The sequence below is a fragment of the Nicotiana tabacum genome, chromosome 16 (assembly GCF_000715075.1).
Source record: "Nicotiana tabacum cultivar K326 chromosome 16, ASM71507v2, whole genome shotgun sequence".
Lineage (NCBI taxonomy): Eukaryota > Viridiplantae > Streptophyta > Magnoliopsida > Solanales > Solanaceae > Nicotiana > Nicotiana tabacum.
Window position 1 is genome coordinate 45,391,231 of NC_134095.1, and position 15,190 is coordinate 45,406,420.

Here is a 15,190-nt window from a genome sequence, read left to right on the forward strand (position 1 = left end):
GCATGGATCCATGGGTGGCCCAACAAAAGATTATATGAGGTTGGTATGTCAAGCACTTGGAATTCAATGTCGAACCAAGTTGGCTCCATTTGCAAGCAAAGATTGATCTCCCCGATCGTGGCCCTCTGGGACCCATCTAAAGCCTTTACATTCATGCTTTCGGTCGGTATTTCATGGAAACCTTTGTCCAACCTTTTCAGGGTATCCAGTGGACAAATATTCAGACTAGAACCTCCATCAACCAGGACCCTGGCAATGAACTTGTCTTCAAATTGTACTGTGATATGCAATGCTCGATTGTGATTAAGACCTTCGAGCAGCAGCTCGTCTTCGTGGAAGATAATCTTATGGCTTTCCAGCACTTGACCGACCATGTTGTCCATTTCTCCACCACTGATATTATTGGGTACATAAGCCTCACTCAATACTTTCATCAAGGCATTCTTGTGTGCCCTGAATTCTGTAATAGTGACATGATAGATATCTGAGCAGGGACTTTGTTCAGGTAATCAACAACAGAATACTTTTTCGCCTGTACTTTCCTCCACAGGTCATCCGACCCGGTCTCAATGATAGGCTGCTTAGCAGTGGCATCTTTACTTGAACCTCCCAGGTGTTCAGGTGTGTAGACTCTCCCAGTTCTAGTCATCCCTTGTGCGGCGTTAGATTCCTCTATCTTAGTCTTCCCTTTTCGCCGAGCCTCAGCGACATAATCCTAGGGTATTGCTTTTGAGTTGAATGGGGGTGTGGTTGACACCGTCACAGTAAAAGGTGTGGCCACTTCTACTTCAAATGGAACGGAGGTGGCTGCGGGCGGAGCTACTTCCACCTCGAATGGAACTGATGAAATTACCTCAACATTAATAGGTGCCTGAGTCTGAACCACGATAGGAGTAAGTGTGACTACAACTTTAAAGTCATTGCCTTCTCGAATGAGCCCGATTGACCCTTCAGGGTCCCATTCTTTATTTGTTTCTATAACATGTACACCGTCACCTCTATGGTTAGGGAGGGATTGTTGCGAACATTAGGTGCAGCTTCCTTCGCTTGTATGACCTTGTTGTCAATGAGTGTCTGGATCTTATCCTTCAATGTTCGGCACTCAGCAGTGGTGTACCCTTTCATACTGGAGTGGTATGCACAAGTTTTGTTCGGATTGACCTACTGGGATGGATTTTCTAGTGCCACAGCAGGAATAAGAGTGATGTAACCTACGGCCTTTAACTTTTCATACAATTGGTCGATAGGCTCAGCAATGGTGGTGTATTGTCTAGGTGGCTTGCGGTCGAAGTTGGGTCTCGGTCTTAGATAATTTTGGCGAGTTGGTAGCGATTGGAAGTGGGATGGTTGGGAATTGTAGGTATGATGAATAGTGGCTGATTAGGAATATCTAGGAAATGAAGGTTGATATGTAGGTAGTGATGCTTGGTATATAGGTGGAGGTGTTTGATAGGTGGGCGGAGGTGTTTGGTATGTGGGTAGGGGTGTTTCGTATGTGAGTTGAGTTTTTGGGCCTTGGGCCACCATTACTGCCCCAACATCTCTCTTCTTCGATATGCCACCTGATGGAGTGCCTTATTTGCGGCTTGTAGTTCCTCGAAATTTGTTACCATCCCGCTCTTGATTCCTTCCTCAATCCTTTCCCCGAGCTTGATGATATCCGAGAATTTGTGATTTTCGATGACTATCAGCCTCTCGTAATATTGTGGATCCTATGCTCCGATGAAGAATTTATTCATCTGTTCTTCGTCCAAAGTGGCCTGACCTTGGCGGCTTCTGACCTCCAACGAGTAGCATACTCGCGGAAAGTCTCAGTAGGTTTCTTCTTAAGATTCTCAATGTAAAAGATATTCGGTGCATTCTTTGTGTTGAACCTGAACCGGTCCATGAAATCCGATTCCACGCTCACCCAATTGGACCATTTCTTGGGATTCTGGCTGATCCCAAGACAAAGAGTCCCCAGTAAGGCTCCTCATAAAGAGCTACATTCGAATCTTTTCATCTTTTCCAAACCTGACCGGCTTGTTACAGTAAGTCCTTAGGTAAACCTTAGGATCACCTGTACCATCGAATATTTCGAACTTGGGAGGTTTGTATCTTTTTGGCAATTCCACATCGGGTTGTATGCACATATCTTCATAGTTCAAACCTTCTATTCCACTATCACCTTCAACACCTTGAACTCGGCTTGTTAACTCCTTGAGTTCTTCGGCCATGTTCTTAATTAGCAGGTCCCTTTCGGAGGGTTTTGGTGCACAGGAGATTGGTTGGGTGGAATGCGGTACAGTTTCCACTTATATAGGGTTGCTCTGATGGGTGGCGGGAACTTGGGTATAGTGATGAGTGATGGTCATTGGTGGAGTTCTGTGGATTGGAAATGAGTGGTGGTGTATTTTGGAGAGTATGGTAAGTGTAGTTGGTGGGTACTGAATCGGTTGATGATGTTGTTGTGGTGGAGTTGGTACTGGCAATGGATTGATATTTTCTGGTGGAGTTGCGTATTGATTTGGTGCGGTAGGATTTTGTGGTTGTGGGTTTTGAGGTATTGGGTTCTTTGCGTTCTATTGGTGGATATCAGTGACATTGAGGGTGAGTGACAAATTTGCCAAATTACGGACTCGCTCAAGTTCTCCTTGCAGTTCTAGTATCTTTTGTTCAAGTCTCAAAACCAGATCATTCGGGGCCGGAGTACTACGGCCGTTGGATGTCTCTGCATTCTCACCGTTTTCCTTTCGTATTCCACTTAAGTCGTCCATCTTTGCTTTCCCTCTATTTTTTGTGTTGCTTGGAGAAGGAGGAGATGGAGGGCCTCTGGATCTGGTATGATATGCTGATGAGGCCAGTATGGATGAACCAACCTACGGGGATGGGAATAATAAAAAAAATAAACAAAACAAAAAGGTAACAAGTTAGTGGGGATCCTGAAATGTTTGCAGTATTTAAACACATATTGCGAAATATAAACTCGTATCCTAATTTGAGAGCCTCGTTGAGCCCGAGGTAGGCCTAGCGACAAATAAATTTGGAGAACTTCAAATGCCAATAAATGCTTCATTTCATAATATAAAAGTAGACGAATCCAAAAACGACACTAAGATAATAATAAAACAAGTCACTACTGGCACTTGGCCTTATTACATTTGGAAAGCTAGTAAACTTAATCTATTTGGTCCCGGAAGGACCTTCCTCAGGTTGAATATTCTCGTTGATCAAATCCTTCAGCTCGCGTAGGTTCACCAGTAAAAATTCCTTTGTCAAGTGTTCTCCTTCATTTCCCTCAGCGTTCTGGCAATCGATGACTCTCTTCCTCACCTTTCCTTCCAATTCCAACAGGCTGTATTCCAGATATTCCAGCTTTTCGCTGGATTTGGCAGCCCTCTCTTTCCATTCGTTGAGTTGGTCATTTGATGGAAGATTCCTCCATCAGTCTAGCAAGAGGGAGGGTTTGCTAACTATACCGAAGCTGGGGACCTCGTGCCTCATTTTCTGCAAAACAAAAGGGTTAGGCCTTACCCCCACCGGACTCAACTATTTATACATTTATGATCAGCATATCGGCATTTAGTCCTCCAAATTAATGAAAAGAACGTGGTTGCGTCCGTTGGGATTATAGAAAAACCTGATGGGCTTTGGATAAGGCTTATTTTAAAGGATCATTATGTGGACAGCATAACTGACCCGACTAGGTTTGACCATGATGCATGCACAATTTTAAACAGAGTAAGGTTTCTATGGAGTTTTAGACTGGTACCCTCAAGTAGACAACTTGAGGAGGAAGGCACGGAACCGTCGACTGCACCGCTGATCGACTGGTTTTACCACAAATAAGCCTTTCCGAATTTAAGGGTAATAAATAGGAAGAGCGCAACCATTCATTGAAGCATTGCTATGGGATTTGATACGCACGAGTGGAATATGATGTGGAGCATTATTTATGCAGCAATTAATAACATGTAGGCAAGTATTTTCTCGTAGGAAAAATAAATACAGCATTTAAATAATTGAAAAGACAGTTATAGAAAAAGGAAAACAAAGAGACAAGTCAGTTTTTTAGGGTAATAAAGAAATCATAAATGCTTGAAAAAATAGACAGTTAAACTCAAATAAGGGAGAAGGGTGCGGGATAAGCATGCTTGGACTAATTTGTACAAGACAAGTTCGTCATGGTAAGAGCCTAAAGGTATCCCCAGCAGTCGTCATGCTGTCGCGCCTCCTTTTTTCCTCCCCTTTTTGACGGGGGAAGAGGTCCGGATTTTGACATTCACGGGGTGTAATGACTCATTTCCTTTTGGGAATTGGGTATTTGAAGAGTTTCCACCTAACGGATTATGGTGCGTTAGGGCACATAGAGCGATTAACTCTTGAGTTGATTTGCATTACCAGAGATTAGGGTAAGGGCTCGAATTAACCTCGAGGGTAAGGTGTTATGCACCCCTCTTGGTCCACAACTGTGGGTCCCAGCCGAACTTATATTCACAAATTAGTCCATATAAACAGTTGAATCAAATAAATTGCAAGTAAAGCACGTTAGATAACTCGAGTAACAAGATAAAAGTTTAAATAAAGAGAGGATTTGGTAAAGAGGGGTCCTAGGCTGTTTATCCTATAGGATCACCCCATGCAATGTCTGGTAAACACTCCTCAATGAGGGTCTACACGTGATATTAACGTGTAGTCATCATATCCCATGTCTGCCCTTCCCATCCCCTTATTGGTCATGCAAAGCGAGTGTTTGGTCAATGGTTCCTATTTCATGCTGCTACCTGTCCCTTCTCAATGATCTTGGAGGGAGTTAGGACCTCTACCTATAGGTAGTTCTAGACGTACCCCTAAGGTTTAGAAAGGCGAAAATTCTAAGGCAATAGTCAAAAATATTAAGGAATTCACACACAATGGGAGCAATTAAGAGGCTCAGAGTTTCCTCCTCAAACAAACATACAAGCAGCACGACTCAAACACAGTTAAGGTCTTATTAGTCGATGTCCTAAAGTAGGATATCTAAGTAATTATGCAGAAACAGACAAAACTTTTTATACTCAAAAGTTATACCCTAATGATTGCCTAGGGACTCTTTTAAAAGCCTATTATAATTAGAAACGTTAAGCGACAGAGACAGCTTTAGGGAAATGCAATTTTTGAAAACGCCCTAAGGCTTGCCTATATGCAGAATACTGGTGTCTATGCTAATGCAGAAACAAAACAGGTTTTAGAAATAGACTCTTTTAATACCTATAGACATGATATCTAATGAGATTGAGGCAATTTTGAAAGAACTTGTTTCAGGAAATGTTTAACACTTGATAAGACCAGTTTTAAAAATGAACTCGGCGTAAAGAAGTTGATTTATTAGGCTAAATTAAATTATCAGACAGAATTGCAAGTAGAGATCCCTATAGGCATGATATCTGAGCGTATTACTGATTTTAATCGATTTACAGCAACATACAGAAAGATTTATTAGAACTGAATCGGAGTTGAATCCTATAGGCATGGTATATATTATTGGACTAATTTAAGACAAGATTGTTTGGAACCTATAAACATGGTTTCTAACATGATAAAATGCAGAACCTTATGAACATGATTTCTACTTGATGCAAACAAACTTAAAAGTGAAATCCTATTGGCATGATTTCTATTTAGGCAAAGCAATCAGATTCAAAAGAGCAAACATATGAGCATGTTTTCTATTTATGCAAGCAGTCAGACTTTAAAAAATAATGTCCTAAGAGCAGGATCTCTACCCTTATTACCCCAGAAAGTATTCATCTACCCAACCTTTTACTAAATATCCCAAATATCTGTTTACAAATTATTACAGGCCAATGAATAAAAAATAGAAAATCAAGAAGCTATTCTATAGGGAGCCTGCAGTTAGGCCCAAGTTTCCCAAAGCCTCCAATGGTCTCATAAGCCTCAATTCCATAGACAAATCAGAGTCTAGGTGCATCAAAGTTCCCTAAGGGTCTCAAGGGCCCCGGGCAATGCTTACACCTAGACTTAGCAACCAAAAATTGAACCAGTGCAGTGTGGAAACGCCAGCCTCAGTATGCTAGAGTTCAAAGGGCTCTCAAGAGGATCCCAAGGCAGTACACATACTAGAGGGGGCAGAACTTATTGACTAAGAGTAAAGTGAAAGCGCAGGACACAAGTTGAAAAAGGTTTATTGAAGACTGTATTAGAAAGCCTGTTTTGAAAGTAATTAGTAAAGCAACAGAGATTGTTTGAAAAAGAGGTTGGAGTAGTAAACAAAGCTCAAACACCTTAAGATAGGATCGCACACAGCTAGCTTATAAAATCTAAATGAATTTAGTAGTCACACAGGGGTCAAGGGGTTTGGGACACATAACATTTGGCTGCAAACACGTAACCCAACAAAGGTCTTAGGACTGGTTTAGACATGCTCAGAAACAGTTGACACTGGCATAGTCATAAACCAGTCAAGAAGAACACAAACATATAGAGAGGTGTTAGGGGCTTAGGGATTCATATAGAATGGTAAGTACACAACGAGTAAGAGGTAAATGGTAAGGCATGCTCAGAAACACACATAATCGGAGTGTATTACTCTAAAGTACGGGGAAAGATAATAACATGCTGATAATGTAACTTAACTACAAGTTTCACAACAGAACCACAAGTAGAAGCAAACTAGAAATAAGAGAAACTGAAACAATAAGAGAAGCATGTTGTTGTTGGAACTTTGAATTATAAGTAGGACATACCAGTGAAGAGAAAAGCAAGCAGAATGAGAGAACAAAAGAGCACAAATGATTAGCCTTGGCTTGTAGCCGGCTAACAATAACAAATAGCACAAGAGAGAGAGAGAGCAGAGATTTTAGTAAGAGAGGTAGTTTTTGAACCCCAAATGTTCCTGTCTGTGTTAATGAAAGACTGGAGTACTTATAGTTGAAAATAGGTAGTAGAATAAGGTAAGAGTCATAGTAACATAATAATTGAGGAACTCAGAATCAATCAATTAGAAAATCGGGAAGTACTCCCTTAAGTTAAGGGAGTTAATTCAAACGGTAAAGAAACAGCAGCATATAAGGCAAGAAAAGGAAATCAGTACAGGATAAATAAGGAATAAATCAAAGTTCAGTAAGCATAGGGTAGTCAATTAGGAATAGGTTCAGAAAAGCCCAATTAAGGAATGACTCAGTAAAAATAAAGTACCATAGCAGATAAGGTAATGAAATCAGTCAATTTAAACAAACGAGTAGAATTTTAGGGTTTTAAAAAGAAAACCTTTCAATTGAACCATCAAATAAGGAAATCAAAATCAAATCAAGAGAGGGTATGATTCTATATTTCACATATAAATAGAGAAGAACAAACAGGCGTAGCAAACAGGCAAGGTCAGCCATATCGACAGAAAGAAGCAAGAGATGAACAAACCAGATGAACATGATCATACAAAAGTGACATAAATAGGCTAGGGACTTAGAAAAACACATTCGGGGCATGGTAATCAACATGAACTTTAACAAAATCAAGTAGTCATGCTAACACAAAAAAAAAAACGAAGAAGATCTAAGAAATTAGGGCTTTTAACAGAGTCGAGTCGAAAAGGAATTGATAATATGAAATCAGTCAAGATATGCGAGGAAAAGGTTTAAGCATAAAGAATAAAATCAGTTAAACAAGTGTAGAAGAAACTCCGAGAAACCCTAATTTTAAAGAAAGTAAAATGGTTTAAAGTTGAGAATCTTTTAGAAGAAGTTCGAGAATAGTGCAAACATAGGAAGAAACAGACTTAAAGCGTTAAAAATAGCACAGATCTGAGAGGTTCAAACGAGAGTTACGGTTTCAAAGGAAACCCAAATAGAAACGGAAGAACCTATTGTAAACTTCAAAGATCGTAACATATATGGTGTGATTTTGCCCAAATTCACACCGGAGAAGCCATAAACAACAGAAATAGAAACCCTAGATCCAAATCGGCATCGCCTAGGACCCTTGAAAGCCTCAGAGATGATGAACAAGGCGGTGGAGGACCCATTGGAGGCTTGGGGTTGAAAGGCGGTCGCCGGAGATGACCGGAGAAGGAGGCGGTGATTGAATAGGATTAGGGTTAGGTTGAGAGAGAAGAGAGGAGATGAGAGAGTTTGAGGCGGCAGAATCTCAGAAATGAGATAGGGTTAGTGGTCTTTAGGATTAAAAAAAGGAAGGGCCTTGTTTGGACCGTTGATCTGAGAGATCAACGGTCAGGATTTGCCCGAGTAGATGGGTTCCGGGTTTGGGTAGGAGTTTATAGGTCTGGGTCGAGTTAATTAGGTAGAAAATTGGGCTGGGATTGGGTTAGAATTAGGCTAAAATTGAAAGCCAAATCTGGCTATGATTTAAATAGCCAATTTTCCCTATTTTAATTTATAATAAATAGTAAGTAATTTATGAAAATAATTTAATGTGCCAAAATGATTTAAAATACATAATTATCATTTTAAAAATATAGTGACCAATTTTACGCATATAAAATATAATTATACCTTAAAATGGGCTAACATTGCAATTATATGCAATTTAGCTTAAAAATACTAAATGTAATTATAAAAATGCATAAAATTATATTAGCCATATTTTGGCATAAGTATAGAAATAAAATAAATTAATTATCATAACAATAATTTTAGAAATAATTATTGGATATTTTATGAATAAAAGGGGAGGAAATAAATCAATTTAAACCCTTAAAATTATGAAAAAAATTATAAAAACCTTGTACATGCTTATATATGCATATATATATGTTTTTTTAAAGGTATTTATGCATATTTAAAATATATATGGAAAAATTGGGTATCAAAACCTATTCCAGCTCCTCGACTGTTGACTTGGTTGTAGCTGACTCTTCGGGAACAACGAAAGTTCGAGGAGTAAGGAAATCCTCCTCTTTCCTCTTCGATTACCTATTTTTCTAGTTCGGTCGAAGTTGGGGACGATGATTGCTATTTAGCTGTCTTCTTATCTTTAGTACTCGATTTTCCCGAGGCCAAAGATTCTAGTATCTGTGTCACCTCATCAACTGCAAACATTTCCTTTGCAGTGTGTTGTTCTCCGTAAACTATTTTCACACCATCCACTGTTGGGAATTTCATCACCTGATGAAGGGTCGAAGGTACTACCCTCATGTTGTGAATCCATGGCCTCCCGAGTAGAGAGTTATATATCATGTCGCCTTCAATGACATGGAACTTTGTATCTTAGATGGTCCCAGCTAGGTTCACTGATGGGATTATCTCCCCCTTCGTTGTTTCACTTGCCATGTTGAAGCCGTTTAAGACTTGAGATGCAAGTACAATTTGGTCTTGTAGGCCGAGCTGCCCTATGACCCTCGATCTGATTATGTTTGCTGAGCTACCTGGATCCACTAGAACACGTTTAACTTGAATTTTATTTAACAAAATAAAAATTACTAGGGCGTCATTGTGCGGATGAGAAATGCCTTCCGTTTCCTCGTCATTGAACGATAAGATGCCCTCGGGCACATAGCTTTGAGTTTGTATTTCTCCGGTAATTGACACCCTGGTACGTTTGAATACAAGCCCCTGTGGAACATCGACACCGCCAACGATCATATGAATTACATGTTGCGGTTCTTTCTACTCACTTTTTTTCTATTTGCATCTCTTTCCCTGAAGTGCTTTTTAGACCGATCATTGAGAAACTCTCAAAGATGACCCTCATTGAACAATCGAGCTACCTTCTCCCTCAGCTGCCTGCAGTCTTCAGTTTTATGGCCATGTGTGCCATGATATATACACATCAAGTTTGGATTTCTTTGAGAAGGATCGGTTTGTATAGGCCTGGGCCACCTGGTGTCTTTGATTCTTCCAATAGCCGATACGATTCCCGATGCATCAACACTAAAATTATACTCCGACAACGGAGGTGCTTCTGTGGGGTCGGTATGTTTATCAAAACCATTCTTACTCATAGTCCCCGAGAATTTTGTCCTCGATTATTCCGAGGGGGATAGCGCCTCGAACCGTTATTTCTTCGATCTGCGACATATGGCTGATACTGTTCCCTATTAAATCTCGGTTCCCTGTCTGTATCCCTCGGGGTCTTAACTACAAATCTATTTGGATGAACTGAGCCCGAGGGGCTCCCAGCTGGTCGTCCTCGACCCTGATCTTTAACTGATAACGATTATGCACATTCGCCCAAGTTATAGCTGGATACTCGATCAGATTTTGCTTCAACTATCGTGATGCGATCGAACTCCGCTCGTTCAACCCCTGCATAAAAGATTGTACGGCCTAATCATCCGAGATTGGTGGTAAGTCCATTCGCTCCATTTGAAATCAGGATATGAACTCCCTTAGCATCTCATCATTCCTCTATCTTATCTTAAAAACGTCTGATTTCCATGTCGCAACCTTTATAGCCCTGGCGTGTGCCTTCACGAAGGCGTACTCTAACTTAGCAAATGAATCGATAGAATTCGGCGGCAAGTCATGGTACCAAATCATTTATCCCTTTGACAAAGTTTCCCTAAAAATTTTCAACAAAACCGACTTGATCTCATCATCATTAAGTCGTTTCCTTTAATCCCGCAAGTGTACGAGGTACTGTGTTCATTAGGATCTGTTGTTCTGTTGTATTTAGGTATATCGGGCATACGAAAATTTTTAGGAATGGGCTTCGGAGCCGCACTCAGAGGAAATGGCTTTTGCACGAATTTCTTGGCATCCAAACCTTTCAAGACTGGGGGTGCCCCCGGTATTTGATCAACACGGGAGTTATACATCTCCACTTTTTTGTCATTATCCTCACTCTTTTTATCCCCCGACTCGATTCTTTTGGTGAGTTCCTTGAGTATCCTCATAATTATGGGATCAGTCCCCGAGCCATTACCGTTTGATCTTTCTGGCACCGGCTCAGTACGACGAGTGTTTTCTGGTTCGATTACACTTGGAGTTTTGTGCTGACTTTGAAGCTGAGCGGTAGCAACCTGTTGAGCTTGTAGCATCTCGAATATTACTTGGAGGCTGACTCCCCCATCTCCTATACCCTGTGTTCCTTAGCCACCAGATCAGGCTTCCCTGCATACACTTCCCCAGGGGTCTGCGCCTAAATCTACATTCAAAGCAATGTGTGAACTAACATCAATTGGTTCCACATTTGGCACTTCCCCAGGGTTAATCGGTGGTACACTAACCCCTACATTATTGTTTTCCCCATGAAATCCAAAACCATCATCGTTGTGTACATGTGAGTTTTGCGAGTTTGACATGTTTCAACCTGAGAACAAAAATTCTTGACTAGAACAAGTGTAAAAATAATGTGTGTTATCAGAATCAGTACTGAAATAACCACTATTATCTTTAGCCCCACGGTGAGCGCCAAACTGTTTACCTCGAAAATACGAGTAACAATTAAACTTGTTTATGATTTTAAAGATACGTGATTTTGTTCAATACTAATTAATAACCAAGAGATCTGAAGTATAAATGAAAGAAGTAAGTTGAATCAAACCAGTGTTCAAGCCAATCTTGACCTCGAGCTATAACGGCCTCGAGGTTGGTCAGTAGGAACAGTAAAGTAAAGACAATAAACTTAAGAGAGAATTCTGATGAGTAATCAACAAGAAAGTAAGAGAGTATATTCTTTTGCCAATGATTCATGGCCGTTACAAATGATTGGGGTCTCCTTTATATAGTAGGGGAACCCTAAATAAGGTACATTTCTATTTACAGTAAGGAATCTTATTGGGACAGCTGTCTAACCGCCTAGTACGGATTCACACTAACTCGTACGAATTTATTTCGGAATTTATGCCATGATCTTGGGGACGTGGCGGGAATCTTGCTCTTCTGTAACAAACCCGTAACGACATCATCTCGGGGTTGGTCATACTCGGCTTCGGTGCTCGCCGCATACTCTGATCTTCGAGCCTTGTACTCTGCCATCGGGCTTGGGCTAGTCCATTGGCCTCAAACTCGACCCATCTTGAACTCGGGCTTGAAGCAACTCTTCGAGCCCGTGAAATCGGGCATACATGATTTCGACCGTATACAGAGTTCAATAGAATGTCCCAAACTAATTAATCATGAAATCCCTCTTACACACAGAAAGCAATATGATATTTAATTTTACTTCTAGTGGAGTAATATTTTGTGATTCTAACTTCTTCTCTTTTTTTCATAATGAAGGTAAAAGGCTACGACGTTTGTGAGATTGAAGTGCTTGATTCTAGCTAAAGCAAATAGGAATTAATTCGAACCTTGATATATAACTCTAAGATGATTCCAATATCTAGTTAAACCAAAGGTATCAGGTTCCTAATTATGTTTAAAAACACATGTATAATGGCCAAATTGACCAATTATATGATCTAATCATACAAAAGAATTTTCATAAATTGGTTCATTCCCTCTGCTCCACTAAACTCATTCTCTCTTCACAAAGATAATATATACAAATTCCTCCCACCACACCATCTCTTTCTTTTATTGTCTGTGTCTGAAACTATATTTTTTTAATGAGATCTATGCAAGATAAACAGACAGCTTTGATATTTTAGCTTTTAGCCGTCATAATAGCATGCTGCCATTTCTCAAACTGCCAACAGAAGTGAACTCTGTTCCTTTCTCAAATTATAATAATAATATATTTTCAATCGTTTGGGCATAGTAGCCTTTAGGATCAACGAAATTCCACTGCCCTTCAGTGTCTTTACAAGCCTAAACTGATCTTAAGATGTATATCCTACTCCAACCTGTTATTACAATTAATTAACACATATCAACAAGCTGCATGTGTAAATCCTGGTGTTCGTATCTGGACAACAGATTTAATTTGTCACATTCACTGTTCTTGACTTGATCGGTATATATAGTTGAATATTTTATTTTATTTTTTGAAAAATTTATATATATATATATTATATACAAATGATACTCAGCAGTTACTAATATAATAATTAAAAGAGAAAAAGGCTGGACTTAGTCTTACCAACAATTGATAAAAAGTACGTGAGAAAAAGAGTATCCCAAATCATAGGTTAGTCACTCTTCCACCAACAGCAAGTTGTCTTCCAGTTCCCATCTTCTCTTTTTTGTTTTGCACGTAGAGGAAAGTACATTGACTGAGATACATATATGCCAATGATAAGTTAATTAATTATGAAAATAGAAAAATAATAATACTATAACAACAAAAAAGAAAGAGCTGGAAAATGTAGAGGAAAGTATTATTCATGTAAAAGCCAAGTTGGCAATCATAGTCCAATTGAATAGTTACATGAATATTCTATTCGCCAATAATGAGAAGTTATTGTTTGAAAGTTGAAACATGATAAAGATACAAAGGATTTGATTTTATCAGAATTTTGCAAAGCGTGCATGTCCTTAGATTTTATAAAATCCCTATTGCTACTATCATAAGATTCACAGCCAACCAAAGTTGAAATGTGATTTGATTCGCAATTTCCAGATCACTTGTAAGAAAAGTTTCACGTGCTTATTGTACGATAGATATATGCTTACACTTATCAGCCGTCATATGTAAGTGTCACCTTTCTTTCTCTTCTTATTTTTTTCTCCTTTTAAATTTTCTTTACATTAACATCTTATATATACTAGCTAACTAATTTTTAAACTAAATACCAGCTAAATAATGATAATTTATAGAAATATTATCTTAATTAACCGGTAGATGTATACATTATACATAATTAGTGTGTAATATATGTATATTAGGTAGGAGTTGACTGTAAATATTTTTGGTAGAACTTGCTCTAATTTTTATCTTTAATTGTACCTTTGTTACTGTACATAATAACTATGTATCTACTACATTATACGTCAAATTGTAAATCACTAGAAAATACTCCTCAAGAGATTCAAGACTTTCTCTGGATTGAAAAGATGATGGATGGATAACTAGATACAATCGAGCTACAATTCGTCACATTTTATTTTCCTGTTTATTATTTTTTTCACTTCAATGAGAAGAGAGAAATGATATAGTCATTGATTGATTATTCTCGAGAATAAGCCCGCCGTCATTTCTTGGTGTAACACTAATTATAATAGGGAAATTTTTGTTCCTATAACATATAGAAAACTATATTACTAAATATGTTCATAGTATGAAAATTATCCGCCATTTTAATAGTTTTTCTACAAAAAATAGACAATTCATTAAATAAGGAATCATTGTAGTTGTAGGTTTCCTTATTTAGGCGCGCTAAAATTGGAGAAATAAATATTCTTCCAGATATTTCATTAAATAAGGAATCATTGTAGTTGTAGACGTCTTTATTTAGGTGCACTAATATTGGGAATTCCTTAATTAATTGTCTAGTTTTAATGGATACGATCTTATCTTTTTAAAATATTTAATTACTTGGAACTCAACTGAAAGAATTAAAAATATACAAGTTGTTCTAAGCTGTCAACACTAACGTCTAACGTAACAATATTGCAGATGCGTGTTAGTAAGAAAAAGGTGGATGATTTAGTACTGTTTTGGACAAAAATATGTATCTAAAATGTAAAACATACATTTCAGGGGAAGCATGTCGAGTCCAAATATGTACCCAGTTTGTAGATATTTTGTAGATAAATTGTAGATTATTTGTATTCTGATTGTAGATGCTTTATTTTCTGTTTTCACAAATAAAAAACGACTAAAACTTCTACAAATCTTCTGAAAAACGCAATTATGTCAAAAGTCCTAATTATGCTACAATTGAATGGGAATTGGGATATTAAAATTCAATGAACCCAGTTTGTAGATATTTGTAGATAAATTGTAAATTGTTTGTATTCTGATTGTAGATATTTTGTTTTCTGTTTTCACAAATCAAAAACGACTAAAACTTCTACAAATCTTCTCCAAAAAATGCAATTATGTCGAAAATCTCAATTATGCTACAATTGAATGGGAATTGAGATATTAAAATTCAATGTATCCAGTTTGTAGATATTTTGTAAATAAATTATAGATTATTTGTATTCTGATTGTAGATGCTTTGGTTTCTGTTTTCACAAATCAAAAATGACTAAAACGTCTACAAATCTTCTGCAAAAAATGCAATTATGTCGAAAATCCCGATTATGCTACAATTGAATGGGAATTGGGATATTAAAATTCAATGTACCCATTTTGTAGATATTTTGTAGATAAATTGTAGATTATTTGTATTCTGATTGCAGATGCTTTGTTTTCTGTTTTCACA